Below are 18,923 nucleotides of genomic sequence, written 5' to 3' on the forward strand. Positions count from 1 at the left end.
CGTCCGCCTCGCGATACTCTGCTATCTATACTACCGTAAATTGCACGTTAGTGACAAAAATCGCGTTTTGCAGCGTTTAACAGCGGTGAAAGTGGAGCGCGTTCGACGGTGCCATCCCTACAACTGATTTTGAGATACGAAGTATACATGTGGAATTCGATTAACGTTTCAAACATTTCTCTCTTTCTCTCTTTGTGTAACGATCTCTGTGAAAATAAAAAAAAATTGAAAATTCTATAACGCCTAGGCACCTGCGCCTGCGACAGGCGACAGACGAGAGATGGGCGTATATCTCGATAAGGATACTTTCACTTCTAGGTCGCGGCGGCGACAAGGAGAGCCACGTATAGGCACCCGCGAATTGGCGAACGCATGGCACCTATCGAGGACACATCGAAGTTTCGCACGTCGTAAGATCACTGGCGCCAACGCCGACCGGTGTCTCTCCGCTGAATAAGGTCAATCGTGGTATTATATGCCTTGATTAATGCCGCCGGCCAATACCGAGGAATGCGAGACTAGATCAGGTCTGGTCAATACCTATCAATGTATCAGCTACCAGCTCTATCGCTTATCCGCCGCGGGATATCTCAGATGAATTATTTGATCGATAGGTAAGCTTTATATCTAAAGAGGCAAATCGTGAATCTTCGCGTTTAATGACTTTTTGATAGAAGGAATAGAAATTAGGAATAGCTATAGATTCAGAGTTTCAAACGTGCGAGTGTTTTATCGCTAGTTAGACAAAAAATATCAGAATTTATGTGAATTATCGCTTTACGTCCTGATATGAAGGAGATCGCTATAAAAGGTATCTGCGCAAAACCTTTAAAATCTCTTGAAAAGTACGATATCAATTGTGATTTATATGTATATATCTAAAATGTAACGTTTACGATCCGTTGTCAGTTACAAAATACGTCCGCGTAACGCCGTAAATTACACGGCTTGTACATGTTAGTAGCGTCACATAAATTACATCGTTAAACGTGTACACGAAAGAGGACCCGAATACACAACGAAGTGATTAACAGAAAGAGAGAGAGAGAGAGAGAGAGAGAGAGGGGGGAGGGGATTGAATACTCGAAGTGCGAGAATGGCGAAACTCGCGTGACAAAGTAAGCGCCGTAACAGCGGACCTTGGTTTTCGCCACGGCGCCTAAAAGCAGATTAAGTCCTCGAGAGTGCACTTACATAAGTTCTTACTTGCATTCGGGGCGAATGAGGCGAACGAGAGACGCGCGCGCGAGCGCAGCAGGACGTACGTTTTGCGAAACGGTGACGAAAGTAACAGAATTTCGGGTGCGCGTGTTTGTAAATTAAAGTTCGCGATTGGTGTGGCTTTAATCTTGATCGATCGAGACACGCGGAGAGCTCTCGAAAGTGCGCGCGGCGCTAAGGGGTTAAATACGAAATATCAAGTCCATAAATAAAAAGAGCAAGCGAACGATCAGCGAGTGAAAGAGAGAAAGAGAGATCCGCGCGCGTGAGAGGAAGAGGCGCCGCGTCTCTTTCTTTCTCCTCCTCTCTCCCGCGCGCGTTCCCGTCTCTTTCCCCCCCTCCCCCCGTGGGTGCAATACCTTTTCGCGATCGCGTATGTATGCCGCGCTAAAAATACACGAGGTGAGAATGATGGGACTGAGGCTCTTCGATATTACGGCTTTAACCCTTAATTCGCGGCGCGTGAACTCGCTCGGAACACGTGTTACACGTGCGAATGAGTTGCGAGAGAATATATAGGAACTCGGCAAACGTAAAAAGATAAATTGGAACACGCAAAAAGCACATTGTGAGGATAAGAGCGGATATAACGCCGCGCCGTAAATTAGATGAATAATGTAAGGAGTGAGCGGCGGATTCTCGATTTATAAACTCTGTAAATATATTTTCATACTTAAGGAATGAAAATCGTCTCGAATGCAAAATCTTGTGTATAAAGCGAGTTTTGTGAATTATAAACTTGACTCGCTTCCACTTTGTTATACACGTACATAAAACGTATTAAGACTGCATGAGATAAACAGCGATCTTCCTCGAAGTTATAATTCTAATAAAATAGGAAAATCCGCTCCTTCCCGGATTTCTCGACGAATCCCCTCTCATTAAAGATTCCAGATTTTATTATCCAAACAGTTTTGATATATCGAACCTTCATAGTTCCGAAAATTGCACTTGGCAGCGGTAATTATTTGCGCGAATTTACGACACGGCAGTAACAACACACGCAATGCGAAAATGCGTACCTTGGAGCGCTAAACCAAAGATAATAATGCTTTACATATCGGCTCTAAAATCCGACATTTCGGATTACATTTTCCACGAAATTTCATAACGCACCGATTTGTTTCGTTATACAATCATACAATGTACGCGCATCATATATCCAGCGGCGTTTCTCTGATTATCTGCAAGAGTAAACTCGGGTTGCGAGTATCGATTTTTCACGCGGTTTACCGTGACAGCTACACGCTATTTCGGCTCGCTTCCGTTTTCCCCGGCGCGCAAATGACACGAGAGAAACACCGTTGCAGTTTATATCGTTACGGTATTTTAACACGTTTTGAGCGTCAACTCGTGTCCGATTCGTGTCGGTGGTTCATCGATATATGAGGCCATGAAATCCGCGAACGTGCGGGTGTAAATTCGATGCGTATATAAACTCGCGTAAATCCAGCTGCACTGCGGTGCGCGCTGCCGCGCGTTTCACGTCATTATCACCGGCATAATTATTTTGCCGTAATAACGATACCGAGGGAGCGCTCTGTTTGACAAAAAAAAAATATGCGAACGTTTGTCTGCGATCTTATGGTCGGGAGCCGTCGCGTACGTCGAGCTAATTGCGGCATTTGCGGCAATCTCGCCGCGAGATTCAGGCGAGGGAGCTCCTCTCCCGCGAGAATGCGCCGCGCGTGTTGAAAGAGTTGTCTTGATCACGCGAGCGATCAATAGCGTACCGTAATCCGTGTTATTGCCGTCGTAAAATCGTCCAAGTAATTGCAGTTGTGCCCAAATATACGCGATATTTTCGAAAACTTTCGACGTGTCCCCGAGCCAGACAACGACGAGGCTACCAGCCGCGACAAATCCCTGCGGAATTCGCGTTCTTAATTCTAATAAAGGTTACATAAATTATACGATAAAGAGGATTCGCTGTCGGGAAAGAAAACGATGCGCAGTTTCTCCCTCTCCCGAGTAATCTCGAGTCTTATTTACTTTTGATATGTGTTATACTCTTACATAATTGACTAACGCGAAATGCAACGTAATACGAGCAATTAAAAAAAATTACAAAAAAATCAAAGTTTCTAGCTGTTACCGCTGCAACTGGTTCTTGAATTTTTAAATCCCGCAGAGAAGCGGGAAATGCCACGCCGCTGCTCGCACACGCCTGACAAATGCCGATCAGCGAAATCGCGTCCTGATAACGCACGCCCGTGCGCGCTCGTGCTCGCTTATCATCCGGGCGGAGTGCACTGAACCACACCGACGTGCACAATATGACCGGCCGCTTTAAATAATGACGCGTAATGCAACGATCGCGCGTGATGAAAAATAACGCGCGCGGCGGCGACAAGAAGTCCAATCCTTCTTATCGCGCGATCGCAGAAATTCTCGTTTTAAGCGAGCAACCAACATCGCGCGCGGTCGCGGGCCGCCGGGAACGCCGGCGCGACGCGGGGCCTTGATTAAGTTCTGCAGAAAATTGATTACGGATCACCGACGCATATAAATTTCGCGCCGCCGCTCGTATCTCTCCTCGCGGGGGTATGTATATTTAATATATTTATTAAACATCGCGCAGACGCGCGATATAATCTTCAATGTGCTCCAAGACGTTTAAGGCACGCTAAAGCTTTCTAACGAGACTTTGCCGGACGATTTAACTTCGTCTAATTTGATATCAGAGCTTATATTTCATCTAAGCATATATACTTCGTCTAACAATAATATTTTATTACTATCTATATAATAATAAAAAAAATAATAATAATAGTGATAATACTGGTGATAATAATTTGCTAAAGCTTTCTAACGAGACTTTGCCAGACGATTTAACTTCGTCTAATTTGATATCAGAGCTTGTATTTTTCATCTAAACATATATACTTCGTCTAACAATAATATTTTGTTACTATCTATAATAAAAAATAATAATAATAATAATAGTGATAATACTGATAATAATTTCGTTCAAGCAATATTTTTCAAAAAAAATTTTTTATTTCCTTCTCCCAATTTTTAAATGAAAAAATTTTGCACAAAATAATTTTCACGGAATAAATGTGCTCACATTACAACATAAACTTATTTTTTAAATTAATAATTGCTGATGCATATATTGTTATTTCTGCATTGAATGATTAAATTACTTCGCGTCAAGCTCCGCGTCGCGTCGGCGTTCCCGTCGTTACTCGTTTACGAGCCACAAATGAATTCAGCGTCAAATATAATAAATATAAATATATAATGTGTGTTACATACGTCAAACGCTCGTTCCTTCCTGCGATGCGACGATCCTCCCGGTGTCCGCTGCAGGCTGCTCCCTCTGATCACTCCAGACAGCCTGCATCCGCATGCACACGCGACTGATTGCGATCACCGCAAGCACACCAAGAGTAATCCGTCACGACGATCTCACTCGTTACTCCGTACGGCACTCCCGGGCGTCACGTAATTTCAACTCGGGAGGCAAACGAAGCGAGACGCTCGTCTGGGATCTCGTCTCATCCCGCGCTGGATTCGCGATGGGAAAGCGTCGGGTTGCGCGCGCGACACTTTACGCCTGCGGAAAATTCGAAAACGCGATGTCCTTAAAATGGCGGACGCGAGACACCTAATGGAGTTGCGCGAACGAGCGGAGATGTTTGCCCATTAGACGCGATTTTCGACGCGTCCTCCTTCAGCGGTGCCATCCCGTTGCTCGCGATCGCACCTGCGAACGCCCGTCGCGTGAACAACGTGAACACAGCGAGATGTAGTACGAACTACATTTTTCGTCCCGCGGATCTGCCGGGCGCCGCCGCGATTCGACGCGACGCGACGCGACGCGATGGCCAAAATACGAAGTCCAAAAATCACGAAATCGAGTCCAGCGTCGCTCGGTCCGGCTTAACCCACGCGATCGTCACTCGATTCGACACTCGCCGACAGTCCCGATGCTCGCAAGATTCGCCGCCGAATTGTAAACGACGCAGAATTCTTCGTCCCGCGGATCTCACCGGCGCGGCGCCGCCACGCCGGTTCGCGCAACGCGACGCCGACGACCAAACACGAAGTCCGAAAATCACGCCCGAGCTGCGTCGCTCTTGACCTCACCCACACGATCGTCAAGCGATTCGGCACTCCCGATACTCCGCGCGCAAAACTCGCCGCCGAGGTGCGAACGACACGCGGAAATATGCGCGGCCACCGCGACTAGACCGCGAGACGAGTGAGCGGCGCGAGCGAACTGAAGTTGCCCGCGACGCGCATCACGTGACGCCCGAGCGCCCCCCCACCACTCCGGTCACGTGACGGGTCGCGCGTAAGCGACAATTCAACTGCGAGTTTTTAAGTAATTGCATAAATGATGCGGTACGGATATCTTCTTGCGATCGACTGATAATTTACCAAATCTTTCGTAAGTGCAAAAACGACGCGTATTACAAGCGCGCGATTACGAAAACGAGAAAAAGGCTGCGCGACAGTAATGTTTTTCTTTTAAACAAATTCCACTTCTACGTGCTGCAAGAAATATGCGGATAAAGTTTCGGAACGATCCGGACGACGCACCGCAAGTATTTACCGCAAGTGGACGATGCGAAACCACGCGATGCGACGGCGATTCTCCTGCACTTGGTAGCACAAGCCCGAGATTGTGTTCCCGATCGTGGTGTCTCCGTCGCTTTTCCGGCGGATTACGACGCACGCGAGAACTCAGCCGCGCGACGTCTCGTTAAAGGAATTAAACCGAGTCCGCGTTGGTCCGCGTAGCGCGAAATGACTTGCGAGTCAGTTACGAGACTTACGTGCTAATATCGTGGCAACCGCGACGGGAGGTGACGGTCGATGACTGACACGGCTATAAGCTATTGAGCCGCGTATCGTCGAGCCTTCTTACCCCCCCCCATCCCCCCTCCCTCAATGCTTGCTCCGCTGCGCTTCGGATTTCCAAGAACGCCACAAAAACACTCTGCTCGGCGCGACGCTCGCCCTAATGTTTACCTTTTTTTTTCACCTCGAGCTACTCCGCGCGGACGTTCCTTCCAGCTAATGCTCGATTATTTCATTAAATTTTCACCAAATTATCTATGCATCATCATGCACCGCATTATCGCATTAACGATTCATTAGTTATTATAATACATTATAATACGTTATAATGCCACATATTACATTAATAATTTGTTATACATAATTCGTTATACGATATGAAATAATTGATATTGCTCCGAAAATTTCTTTATTAATTTATACTCTTTATGTCCTCTATTCTTTATATATGATTGTTAATATGTACATGTATATTAAATAATATACATCATATTATTATAACGTGTGATATATTTTATATCACACATTTTAATATTATTTATATATTAACAATATATTACGAAAAATAAATAACGAACATTAGTATTATAAAACAGACAAAATCGTAATAAAGCATATAGATACTCCGATTTGATTATTTGATAAATATGTAGCGCATGCGGTTTTCATTTTAGTGACAATTTTTCTCAAACTTACCTATACATTTTATACATGTTTTGCATATAACGTGTACAACGTATAACATACGGGTAACAGAACAAACTTGCTAATTGCAGTTTACTTGAATGCTCTCGAGAATGAAACTAACAACGCGATATTCGACACGAATCGATTGAAAAATCGCGTTATTTGTTTTCGAAAAATGTATTTTTGCGACGGACGGAGTGTAGGTACTGCTTTCGACACCTGCGAGACTTTTACTGACGAGTCGCGGAGAGTGCTTTCCTCTATCCCTTCCTTTCTTTCCCTTTCGATCCGTTTCACTCCCTGCACTTGCGTGTGTACTCGTCTTTCCATTATCCTTCTCTACTGCGGAAATAGAAAACAGTATTTCTCTCGGAAATATCACTTTTCACAGTTTATCTTTTGAATTAGTCTGTAAACGTATCCTTCATATGAAGACGGATTGCATCCTTTGATATATCAAACATAATATAGGAAAGTGGAAACGTAAAAATACTCTTCATAAAAATAAAACTTTCGTTTAATTTATTTTAAAATATCTCACTTTTAGATATTTCTGTAAGTTCTTATTTTTAATCGTGAAACCTTTACAATCAATAATACTTTTATGAATAAAAGTATGTCTAAAAGTCAGATATTTTAAAATAAATTAGACGAAAGTTTTATTTTTATGAAGATTATCTTTACGTTTCCACTGAAAATTGAATTACTCATAAAATTTTTAAAAACGTTTTTCAAAAAGAAACATAACACAAGACAATATTATTTTATTTAAAAAACCCAGTACACGATGTACAGAGACAAATATTAAATGCTTATTGATATTTAACGAGGGAAATTATTCGTATTTTTACGAAAACGGTAATCGTAATTATTGTAAAAGCGTCCGACTTAACGGCAGGTTTGCACAGTTTTTATGGCACAATGGCACCCGCATATATTTCATCGCAGTAATGAATGTTATCGCCGACTAATAAAACTTCTCTTTTTTGTCGACGAACGAACACCGTGAACTGCGCTTTAACGCGTTGTCATTCAAAGTTGATGCTATGTAAAATAGTTCGACAAGTCGTCCGATTAAAATTATCATTTGATTTACCTTAATTGATTATTCTATTGTCTCCAAGTTTTAAAATCGCATCAAGTTTCTCATCTAGGAGAAAATAATTTCCGAATAATGTAAAATAATTAACACGGTATCTCTCTATAAAATTCCATCATGAAAAAGCTATTTCATCCATCTATTCGTTAATTCGAAAAATTTATCGATCAAGTTTCGCATTCGCCGTCTCATTTGCAACTTTCTTAAAAATTTGATCGGCTAATTATAGTTTTCCGTGGCGGAAATTCACGTCGTCAGCGACGAGAGAATTCAATCGACATTCTTGCCGCGTTCTTACACGCTACTTTAATCCAATTAATATAGCGATAAGACGACCGCGTAGCAAGAACGTTGACGAACCGGTAGAGCCGAGGCACCCTCACGCGATAGTTACAGTATCCTGCGGTATCTACTTTGTTTTTCGTTCGCGAGTATAGTCCTGTCGTCGTCGCGGTTTAAATGTCGCAGCCGAAGAAACAGGTTTTTGCTCTCCGTAAAACCAGGAGCCCACTATCGGCCGGTGGAACGCAACTGATAAACTGTCACCGTGCGAACGGTTCGTGAATTAAAGTCGTCGCGACCCGATTATTCGTTAATAGAGCGAATACATGTCGCGTGCAATAAACCCGACCGCATGTCGCATCGGTATTTTACGGCGTGTCCTCTTGTGCAATATTGCGGCGACAGGTTGCGGCAAGTTTCCACCGACTATTGAGGCTATACATAGCGGGAAAAGTTGGGACACTCGAAAGCACGCGATAGTGGCGAACATTAAGAGTTGTACTCTCTCGTTGCGGTAGAAGACAATTAAGTATCGGATCGTGACGTGGATCGAATCAAAATCGAATTAAAAATTTAATCTTGAAAATTAAATCCTGGTTAAGCTTTGTGTCCGGAGAAAGATTTGACCGCCAATCACGTTGGTCGATTGACGGAATTGTTTAAATACTTTGTTAATTTTTTCTAAGTCCCAGATTTTAAAGTGATTTCCAACGTCGCGGGAAGGAAGGAGGGAGAATACAAGACACTCTTTATTGAGAGAAGTCGTCGCGTCCGCCAATGAAACTGCAATTCGAGATCTTGATAAGCCCGGCATATCCATGCGTAATAATGCAACTGCTGATTTGCAACGCGGATCGTTTTCATTCTGCATCGTGCCATGTACCTGGCGATTACGAGAACGAGCGTAACTCGCAATTACGAGGCAAGGCATCGGCCGAATCACGTAATAACGCGGTGGAAACCGTTTTCGGTATTGTGGCCGGCGCGAATAACCGGTGCAATTACCAAGTGCACGAGAGATTGCATTATTACCCCTTGACCCATCGCGATCTTTCGGCCTCTCGCCAGACTCGACGATTGGCCGATCTGGATCATGCTCATTATTACTCTCGAACGGTCTGTCGCGAAAATTACTATCCACTGCGATTACATATAATAATACGCGCGATATTATATACATGTATTTGAAATATTAAAGATCCCAAAACAGAGATATAATTCTGACAGATAGGAATGTATATGTTTTCGGCAGAAAATCCGTAATACTAAAAATATATGTTTAAAGATCGTATAGAATGCTAGTTTTCAACAAATATTAGCTAGATTTTAATAATTTTAAATAAATATTTTGTATATGGAAAAAACGATTTTGCTGAAACATCTAAAATTTAATTTGATACAGATTTGAAAGTAATTTTGTTTTGACCCGTTATAATAATTATATTGGAAACTCAAAGTGGTTGCTAAAATATTAAACATCTAATATTAAACATCTAAAATTTAATTAGATACAGATTTGAAAATTTTGTTAGAAATAATTTGTAAAATAATTTGTAAAACAAATTGTAATTAATTGTAAAATAATTATGTTGGAAACTCAAAGTGAGTTGCTAAACTATCAAAATTTGCAGCATTATTCACCATGCGAACTTTCAATATAATTATTTGGACGGTCCAACAAAATTATTTTCATGTGGTCTTGTATATGCAGCTAAATTTTAGACATTTTAGCAAAATTCTTTCGGTTCTTTCCACGTACGCGATACCTATTTTGCTTCTCGTAAAAATTTATATCCGTGTATAAATTAATAAGAAGTACGATACCTTAAATTCATTATGGAGGACGTTGTAACAGCGCCAGAAACTCCGGAGACGATATTTCCTCGGCAAAAAGACCCGCGAAAGCCGATATTTCTCCCTTATTGTACTTCGTAATTATCGTCCTTTGTACGAAGTCCGTTAGCTTAAAGTCGCGCGGAAGCGTTTTCTCTTCTTTATTTCTCGCGTGCTTGCCCGGCGCCCGGCGATGCGGCGGGCGATATATTTTACGCGCGTCGGACATTAATCAGAGCCGCGACCGCATTTTTGCGCGGTTGGGTCCGGCGCGATTTTCAGGAGGAAACTCCTTCATCCTTCCCGAGGAGAACGCGTCCTACGGCGCGCGCGTGTGTGCGAGCGTGTAAAGAAGAAATCGCAAAGAAACTTCGAGTGGGGTGGGAAGGGGGGAAGCGGACGCGTCATCTCGCGAGGAGCGCGGCATTAATCAACGCGGTTCAACATTGTCTCGTTTTTTACACAGTTCTCGAGGTGCTCTCGGGCCGGGACGGGAGGTTTTGCGTGTCCATCGGCGTTGTCCATAAAGGGAAAGGAGAGGAAACGGCGGTGGCGCGTTACAATCCTTTGCGAAATTCAGCGGGGGAGGGGGACATTATCTTTTATACGAAGATAAATTAATGTTACCGCGCGAACTCGAGTTTTTCTTTTAGCCGACGGGAGACGTGGGGAATATGTTCACGTTCTCGCGCGAAAGTCGAGTTACGGGATAAAACCAACGTAATCGCAGTTTAAGAACGAATTATTGTTTTCATCGGATCGACCGTATATGTTATATTTATGGACTGTCAATTCAACGATCAATCTGATCATTTTCACAGATTAAATTGCGACTAAGTAAAAAGGCAAAAAATGTGAAAATATTGAATTGTTCAAGCTGAAAAATTGGATGATTTACGGTATCGCGTCTCACGATTCGTCTAGTAGACAGATTCTCCGGTTCGGTTATCGTTGCGTAACAATGGAGAACACCGCAAGTACGATATCATCGACGACGGAGTGGTTGATTTCGACAGAGAGAGTGGAGAGTCTCGGTATCGGTTCAGTGGCTCGAGAAACGGCGCCGTTCTTTATTTACGGTATTCTCGAATTGCAATAAAACGCCTCTTTGTAGCACGTCCAGCCACTGCGACGACAAAGAGAAAAAGGAGCGTATCAGTCTGAGTTCTCGACGACGACGACGACGACGACGACGACGAGAACGACGACACGAAGAGCTTCCTTCTCTCGAAGAGATGCAGTCTTACCGCTTTTTTCCTGTTACCGCTTGCGAGACGCGTTCCCGCTTTGTCTGCCCGAATGGAAATTAGATCCGCTTGTCGTTTCTCTCCTCCCCATCCGGCTTGCGCGCGCGCGCCGCAAGGCGCATCCCGGGATTTGAAAGAGTCGAGGAGGACTTTTATCTCCGACGATGCCGCAACGTAAGCAGATTCCGTTTGAAATCTTCATTTCACGTCGGAATTATGCTCCGCGGTCGTCGCGCACAGTTCGTCGGATGGCGCGCCGGAATTATTTCGCATTACGTTCATAAGTATTCCTTTCGATTCCGCGGACAAAGCGGTCGAGCGAGGATGATTTGGACATAGCAATTTGGAAACTTGTACCGCGAACGAGCAAATTGCTAAATTGCAAAATTTCGTAATTTCGTGCTTTTATTTAACTCTTATCTAAATTATCTGAATTCAAAATTAAAGGGGAAAATTTATTTCGCAAGTGAGAAACAATATATACATAAGTTACTTACCCTACAATTGCTCTGCTGTCGCTCTTCTGAATCTCTCTTTCCCTCTCTTTTTCTCTTTCTCTCTCTTTCCTTATCACATTTGCGGAATGCACATTTGCGGAAGCACAATTAATTTCGCGTGCTGTTACGAGCCGAAATCACGTAAACGTTGAAAATCAAAGTGAATCGACAACTGTCCGCTTACAAGCTTATTTATTCTAAACAGTGATATTTATTCTAAACAAGGCAAGATGTATTCACTACGAGAGACGACACTAGAACTTTCGAAGAATTTTCGATCAAGAGCAGAGATCTTCGTTTCGAGTTTTGGAGATGGAGCATTTTCGAGAATAATGACCAATAACGAGGAGTGTTTTAAGACGTGTTAAAATACTAATTGGCGTCAGCCCTCTTCGTGAAGAAGGAAAACGTAAACAACTCTGATATGGAATGATTACAGGCGTTTTAAGATAAGTGAGTCAGGAGGGATCCTGAGAGCACTTAAGGTGTATTTCGGCTAGGTTTATTAGGATATGATAGATTTGCTAGGGTATGGTGAATGGTCCCAAATGATTTGTTTAGAAAGAGGATCTATACATAGATAACATGTGGCGTCGTTGCGTCGCACGTAACAGCGCGCATACTAGAGCATGATAATCCCGCGACCCTTCACGTAACAGCCTCGACATTAACAGTACATCGTTGAGAATGGTTTACCAAACGTCAATAAACAACCACCAAACGAATGCTTGTATATAATTATTTACGCAGTCTGGAAAGTCGTATTTTGCGAAAGGAGGGGTTTCACGCGCGTACTTTTTTTTTTCGTATTGTTATTTACAACTTTGACTACCATTCATCGGGAATGGACTACCAAATACTATCAAACGACTACTAATCGAGTGGTAAATAATCGTTAGTGAATTTTCAGTAGTAAGGGGACCAATTTCATATAGCTGAGAATGATCGTGTTTCGATGAGCGATAACACAGTGATAAACGGAGCAGCTCATGTGGCCGTCCATCGCCATCGACTCGAGTTTCGGTGTGCGAATGATATAGGCATCAACATCGAGTACATGAGCGACCGCGCGACGCCCAAAACAAAACAAACACCGAACCCCGAGGCCAAGGCCGAGTGTCTGCCGACTTTTCGTGGAAAACCGTTTCGTGTTTTACGAAATATTTAACGTAATATTCACGGAATGTTCCCTGTCCCTTTTCTTTTCAGTATTTCTTATCTAATTTCGATAATCGAATTGTTACGTGTTGCATTATGTATGTATATACATTTCGCGCTGTATTTCATGGACTTGATGATTCGCGTATCACTTTGTGCTCTTAAAGTAACATTGTTTCACGAATTGTTGCACTTGAACTCGACGAAAAATTGGAAAAACGAGATACGAGCAAAAAATGTAATCAGAGGAATTATCGTCGGCAGCGAATATATATCGCAATGAAATAATTTATACCGTATAAAAATTTTATGTAATTGGAAGAATTATTTTTATTTTTAGTATTAACCCTCTGCCCGGAATATCGGTCATTACGACTGCTAGGGTTCAAGTTTTTAGATATATATTTTTCGTTATTTGATTGTTTATCAGGGTGGAAGACTGATGGAATGAAAGTGCGATAGCCCCCCAAAAAATGAATAAAACTCGCGTTTTTCTGGAATAGCGGTCATTATGACGGGGTGCTCCGGGTAGAGAGTTAAAAGCACTGTTTAGTTACTTAGCCGTTCCGAATTAAATTTCTGTAAGAGTACTGTATTCTTTTTACATCCCGCGTGGAATGAGATTGCGCGAAAAGAATCGAAGGGAACGGTTGTACGGTATTTCATAACTTCGTTCTTCGAGTAAACGTGTCGATACGATAGATAGTTCAACATGCCAACATACAGCTAATTTGCATCGGAATTAACTTGTGATATTACCCTGCAAGTGATGTAATATCCACGGGTTTATTTTTCGAAAGAAGTGTTAAAGCATTTCGCCGTAGCGCCGAGTCACCGGGCGCACGCCGGGTTTGTTTACGTTTTTTCACGTACGGCCCAGCCGGCCGGCGCGCCGCGTCGCGCCCTCACGCTACGCCGTTACGCAAGGTCACCGCGCTCTCAGTTGGCAGTCCTTCTCGCGACACTCGAGTGGGAAAGTGGTGTTGTGCGGACCGCTATACGGATATTTCGTCGCAACATTATACGCCACCGATATTACCGAGCACGATATTATCTTAGCGCGTTTATCGTCACGAGTGATCGGATAACCCGCGATTAACGTCTCGCGAGTGTCTCGTGTCGCGCCGAACCGCTACTTGCACGACTATAGCTCTTAATTACCGCATCGTCGCCATCATTGATCTTCGAATGAAACTCGCGTGGTGCTTTCAAATTTCGCTGCATTCTGTCCATTTCCGAACTTCGAGAGTATCTTGGAGCGCACGCGCGAATTGTTGGTCGTACAGTTTGTGTAATGGAAAGCCGTCAGATATCGTTTATTAATAATGTCTCGTTTGTTCTCGCGAGATTGCTTCGCGTACCGTCGTGTCGCGTGGTACGTCGCGTACCTACGTTGACCAAAACCTGCACCACGGGATTATAATTAATGTTTGCGCGAGTGTTGTGTGCGTGCCTGCTATGCACGAGGAAGTGGAGGTGCCTGGGAGGAGGCATCAGGAGGAGCAACCATGGGTATGGTATTTCATTATATTATTTATTATTCGCCGGATTAATCGAGACATTTTCCTTTTTATTTGCACGAATTAAAAATACAAAAGAATTTAAGATTTTTTATTTAAAGTTTCTGTAAAGATTCGCATTTACAAAGAAAACGTTCTCCATCGAAAATTTTATGATTTTATTAAACTGAAAATTGGGAACACAGAAATAGAGAATTTAGTGTATGTAATGATTAATATTTTTTAAAATATTAATTATTGTGGATTATTGTGCTACTGTGTAATGTGTGAATTTTATGTCTGTTGCAGATCAGCATAGCCACAACATAGTTAACTCCGCTGTGTCGCATCGCATTAGTGAGTGAATATATATATATTTTTTATTTCAATGCATAAGATAATAGATCTGTGAATGCCGATAAATATATATCATCTCGCAGATCCATTGTCTTGAAATGGATAGATTCTTGGAACAGATATAGAAGATCGTTTCTGTTGTGGCTAATTTTTTTCGATTTACGATAGAATTTTTTATTCTAACCTATTCATCATTGTCAGTGTCAAATTTTCCGATTTATTTTGACCATCTACGTGACGAAAATGCAATCGCGTTCGCGTCGTTGAACAAACTGCATGTCGGTCTATCGTTCTATCGTATAAGACGAACTTGCGAGATTTATTTCGCCGAAAGAGGAATGGGGATAGGTACGATATTGGTGCCTCGGGTCATAGAGGATGAACCTCTTTTATGGAACGCGCGCTGGTCGGACACACGGTGGCGGTAGAAAAAGAGAATAGGAGGTGATTGCATTTCACTTTATGATCAAAGTGAATCTCTGTGATCTCCCGTGCTCGCTCGTTTTCGTTGTGAACCGAAAAGTAACCGTGTTCCTTGTTCGCGATTAATTGTAACCGGAGCTGCTTTTTTTTTTTTTTTTTTTTTGCGGAGAACGGAAAAGACGAGTTCTCGGAACGTTTGAAATATACTGGTTAAAAAGGATTTGTAATACGCATCCAGCGACTATTTTAATTGTAAAACCTTGAGTCTTAAAAATTCCATTACTTTTATCCTGCTTTTCGTTTTATTTTATGTCGCCGATACCTTAATTGATTCAGAATTATATAAGATTCTCTCTGGAACCACTTGAGGTTGCAAAAAGGGCTCGAGCGAAGACGGTAAAAAGGAGAGACTACTAATCTTCTTTCGTAGGGAAAACCTCTGCGAGAGAGGGAGAGCGGTGCGTTGGCGCAGACCGGGCTTTCGATTAAGCCATTCAGTCGGTGCGATATATACCGTGTTAATATAGTGCATCTCGTCTAGACGGCAACGGCCGTTCTAGCCGGGCGAAAAGTTGCCTCATCATGCTGCGAATTCCTGCGGGAAGAATTGGGTGGGAACGGAGATGAATGAGTTCGAAAAAGGTATAATCCGTGCCGCAGCTGCCTCGGTGGCCTCTTATACCTGGAAATTAAAAGAGGAAGAAAAAGAAATAATCGGGGATGACAAACGGAGCGAAATACGCGGAAAGTGCTCCGCACTTCATTTTCTAAAAATGGAGATTTGAAGCTAAAATCTGATCTCACTTTATTTTCTAAAAATGGAGATTTGAAGCTAAAATCTGATCTCACTCCATTTTCTAGAAATGGAGACTCGAAGCCAAAATCTGATCTATTTAATTAACTCGAAAAGGATTAAGCACATTTTCCCCACGTTTCCTCTTTCGCGAGAGATATCCCCTTTCGAGAGGACTCCGCGTCAATTCTACAAATGTTATAGGTCTACGCGTCGAACATTTAGACCGCGCGCGTTCGCCCGCTCCGTTTCACCCCGACGACGCGCTGCACCGCGTCGTCCCTTAATAACCTGGTTTAATTAAACTCAAAGCGCGCGCGTCGCTTCGATGTTCAATAACCGGCAGCGCGGTGCAACCACCTCAGAAACTGGTGCAAACTCACTCAGGAGCCGCGACGTTATCGGGACTCCGCTCGCGCGGAGCGGGACGAGGGCGGGGACGTCGCACAATACGACGTATTCAGCGCGGGCCCGCGTGCGGTGTCAGTGGCATCAACGTTGTTATACATATAGCTTACAACAGTCACGGTGCATCGAGGTATATCGTGCGATTCTCAGTCAATAACTGCGCCTATAATGGAGGCGACAATTCCGCGCGTGATGAAGCCGTGGACGCGCGTCCTCGTGCCGTGTCGCGCTGAAATACATTATACTTTGCCGCTCTCCGACAAGTTGGCTCGTGCTACAATTATCGTGTATATTGCGTGTGAGTGAAAAACACTTGCCCTGGCAGATTGAACGATCGCCGTCGACGGTGGTCCATCTCACTTTCCGGCGGGAGGGGCGGGGGGGGGGAGGGGAAGCTGGAGAGAATTTATTTTAAAAGTTGGGAAGAGAGAGATTAACTCACTCTCTTTCTCCCCCCGAGAAGAACTCCAGAAGAGTACTCGTGCCTCCCTTTTGCCATCGATCAGATTGCTTCTCTCCACATTCGACATCGAAATAGAAACGTCACTCGTGATTGTCGTTTTTCAAAGCCGCGAGTGGTTCTTTTAAAAGAAAAAAAAAAAAATAACGCGGAATTCCCCGCGGCGTATAAGAGTGTATTGCGATTATGAAATTTTCGAGGATCAACGCTTAATCTGCAGCCGCTCGGTATACCAGAATAGTTGAATGAGCGATGAACGCCGCCGGGATCGGAGCACACTCGATAATCTCGCGGAGAAGGCTTCTGCCGATGCGAACGCCGCGGTGCACGAGGACAATGCATGCGTGCGTGCGTGCACGCAGCCGGCGTCAGGGAGCGCATATGCGCGCGTTGCATTTCCTACTATAGAGCGAATATACCCGGCGCGACAACAAAATTAGCGCTTCCATATCGCCCGTCCGCCGCAATATCCATCGGGCCATTATCCGCCGGGTCGGACGATAGTAATAGACATAATAACTGTCCATTAGCTCGGCGACGTCGGTATGTAACGCGATTGGATGAAGTATCGTCGCCGTTAATCGAGTTATGAAATTTGCGTAAATTGAATCGACGACCGATGGCATCGGTCTAGCTAGTTAAAATCCCTGTGGACTTCTGGACAATTTTTAGAGAAAGACTTGAAAACTGATAAATCAGATTAAAATTAGAAAGTGATGATTTGTTCGTACAGTTGCAATCCAATATATTTTTCGATACGTCTTTTCTTAAATTTTTCAAGTTTGAACGTCTAAAAAATATTTTCTTAATAATTTTTGTTTACATATTTTGATGTGCCGGTTTTTCACTAATAAAATTTTTTTAAATTTAATTAATATATAGTTAATATAAATACATATAAACTATGTATTAATTAAATTATATATACTTTAATTTAATGTATATATACATATAATATAAAATATATAAATATATATATATATTATAAAATATATATTTTTTATATTATATATATAATATAAAATAATGTTTTTCTATCAAACTTAATCATTGTTGTGATAAAGTGAGATATTTCTTTTTTTGAAAACATGATCGATATGCGCTGTCCCAGCTCGCGTGCCCGTTAAATGATCGATGTCCACCCATCAACACAGTCTGGACAGAATAACTCTGTTTTTCTATTCCACATGTAGGGTGGAGTAATACCCCGTGTCTACACGCCCTCGTATTTTACTCAGTTTTCTCTCGACTGCGTAGCGAAAAAATATATTATATAACGAACAGTGTGCCATTAATTTTCAGAGTGTATAACGCTACCCTATCGATCATTATTATTGCCATATTAAAAAAACAATTCGCTTAAATAAATTTCAAAGAGATATAATCTGGGTTTTAATAATTCTCTCATGTAAGTCGATTATTTCATAAGAGATGGAAATATCTTCATTTAAATATTAAAAAATATAAAATTTTTATATCGAAATTTGCTCGTATGAAAATAGCTCGTATATTGAGGTTGCGAAAACGTTAGTTTCGTCAGTTTTAATTATTCAAAAATCCGCGTAAGGAAGCAAATTTAAATCGACAAGCAGAGATTTGCGAGAAACACGATCCTTTTAGCGCGCGGTTTTATCCTCGAGAAAAGTGTCATAATGACGCAGGTGTGAGACTTCTATTCACGTTCCGTACCTCATTAGTCGGTTTCAGAAAAATCCTCGAAACAGCTGGAATTTGCCATGAAAAGGGAGGGATGAGTCTTGCATAACGTGCGTGATTGATTTCTACTGACGTAAATAGGTTAACGTGCTCCCGTGATTCTGGATATTATATAATATATTATTTGATTAATAATATATCTTTTTATATGCTAACATGAAAATCGTTTATTAAATTATATAATTATGACTGATTAACACATACACGCGAGACCGACATCACACACAAGCAAGCCGAAACCGTGAGAATATTGTGAGAATATCGTGGATGCCTTGAAAATATTTATAATATTCTGAAATATGAGATATCGATTGCTTTTGTTATTGTCGGAAACGGAAATCACTTGCGGTTAAAATACCTTTATACATTTATTACTGTTTAAGTGCGGAAAAAGAATCTCGTTCGTATCTGGTTTAAGCGAGAATGTAATA

General features: G+C 42.4%; 1 protein-coding gene and 1 long non-coding RNA gene across 2 annotated transcripts in view; both read right to left on the minus strand.

Moving 5' to 3' along the window:
* The window catches only part of LOC105452043, a 79,607-nt gene extending 74,718 nt beyond the window's left edge, over nucleotides 1-4,889 (minus strand). Inside the window, exon 1 of the mRNA XM_011692843.1 lies at nucleotides 4,483-4,889. The gene's annotated coding sequence lies outside the window, so the exon portion shown is untranslated. The remainder of the gene's footprint in view (nucleotides 1-4,482) is intronic.
* Nucleotides 4,890-6,553: 1,664 nt separating this feature from the next.
* On the minus strand, nucleotides 6,554-18,833 carry LOC105452042. Its single transcript, XR_974670.1, has 3 exons — nucleotides 18,697-18,833; nucleotides 18,466-18,593; nucleotides 6,554-7,062 (listed from the first exon to the last, which is right to left on the minus strand). It is a non-coding gene; the product is annotated as an uncharacterized LOC105452042 (long non-coding RNA).
* Between the last annotated feature and the right edge of the window lie 90 nt (nucleotides 18,834-18,923).

This window comes from Wasmannia auropunctata, unplaced genomic scaffold (assembly GCF_000956235.1).
Source record: "Wasmannia auropunctata unplaced genomic scaffold, wasmannia.A_1.0 LD336038.1, whole genome shotgun sequence".
NCBI lineage: Eukaryota > Metazoa > Arthropoda > Insecta > Hymenoptera > Formicidae > Wasmannia > Wasmannia auropunctata.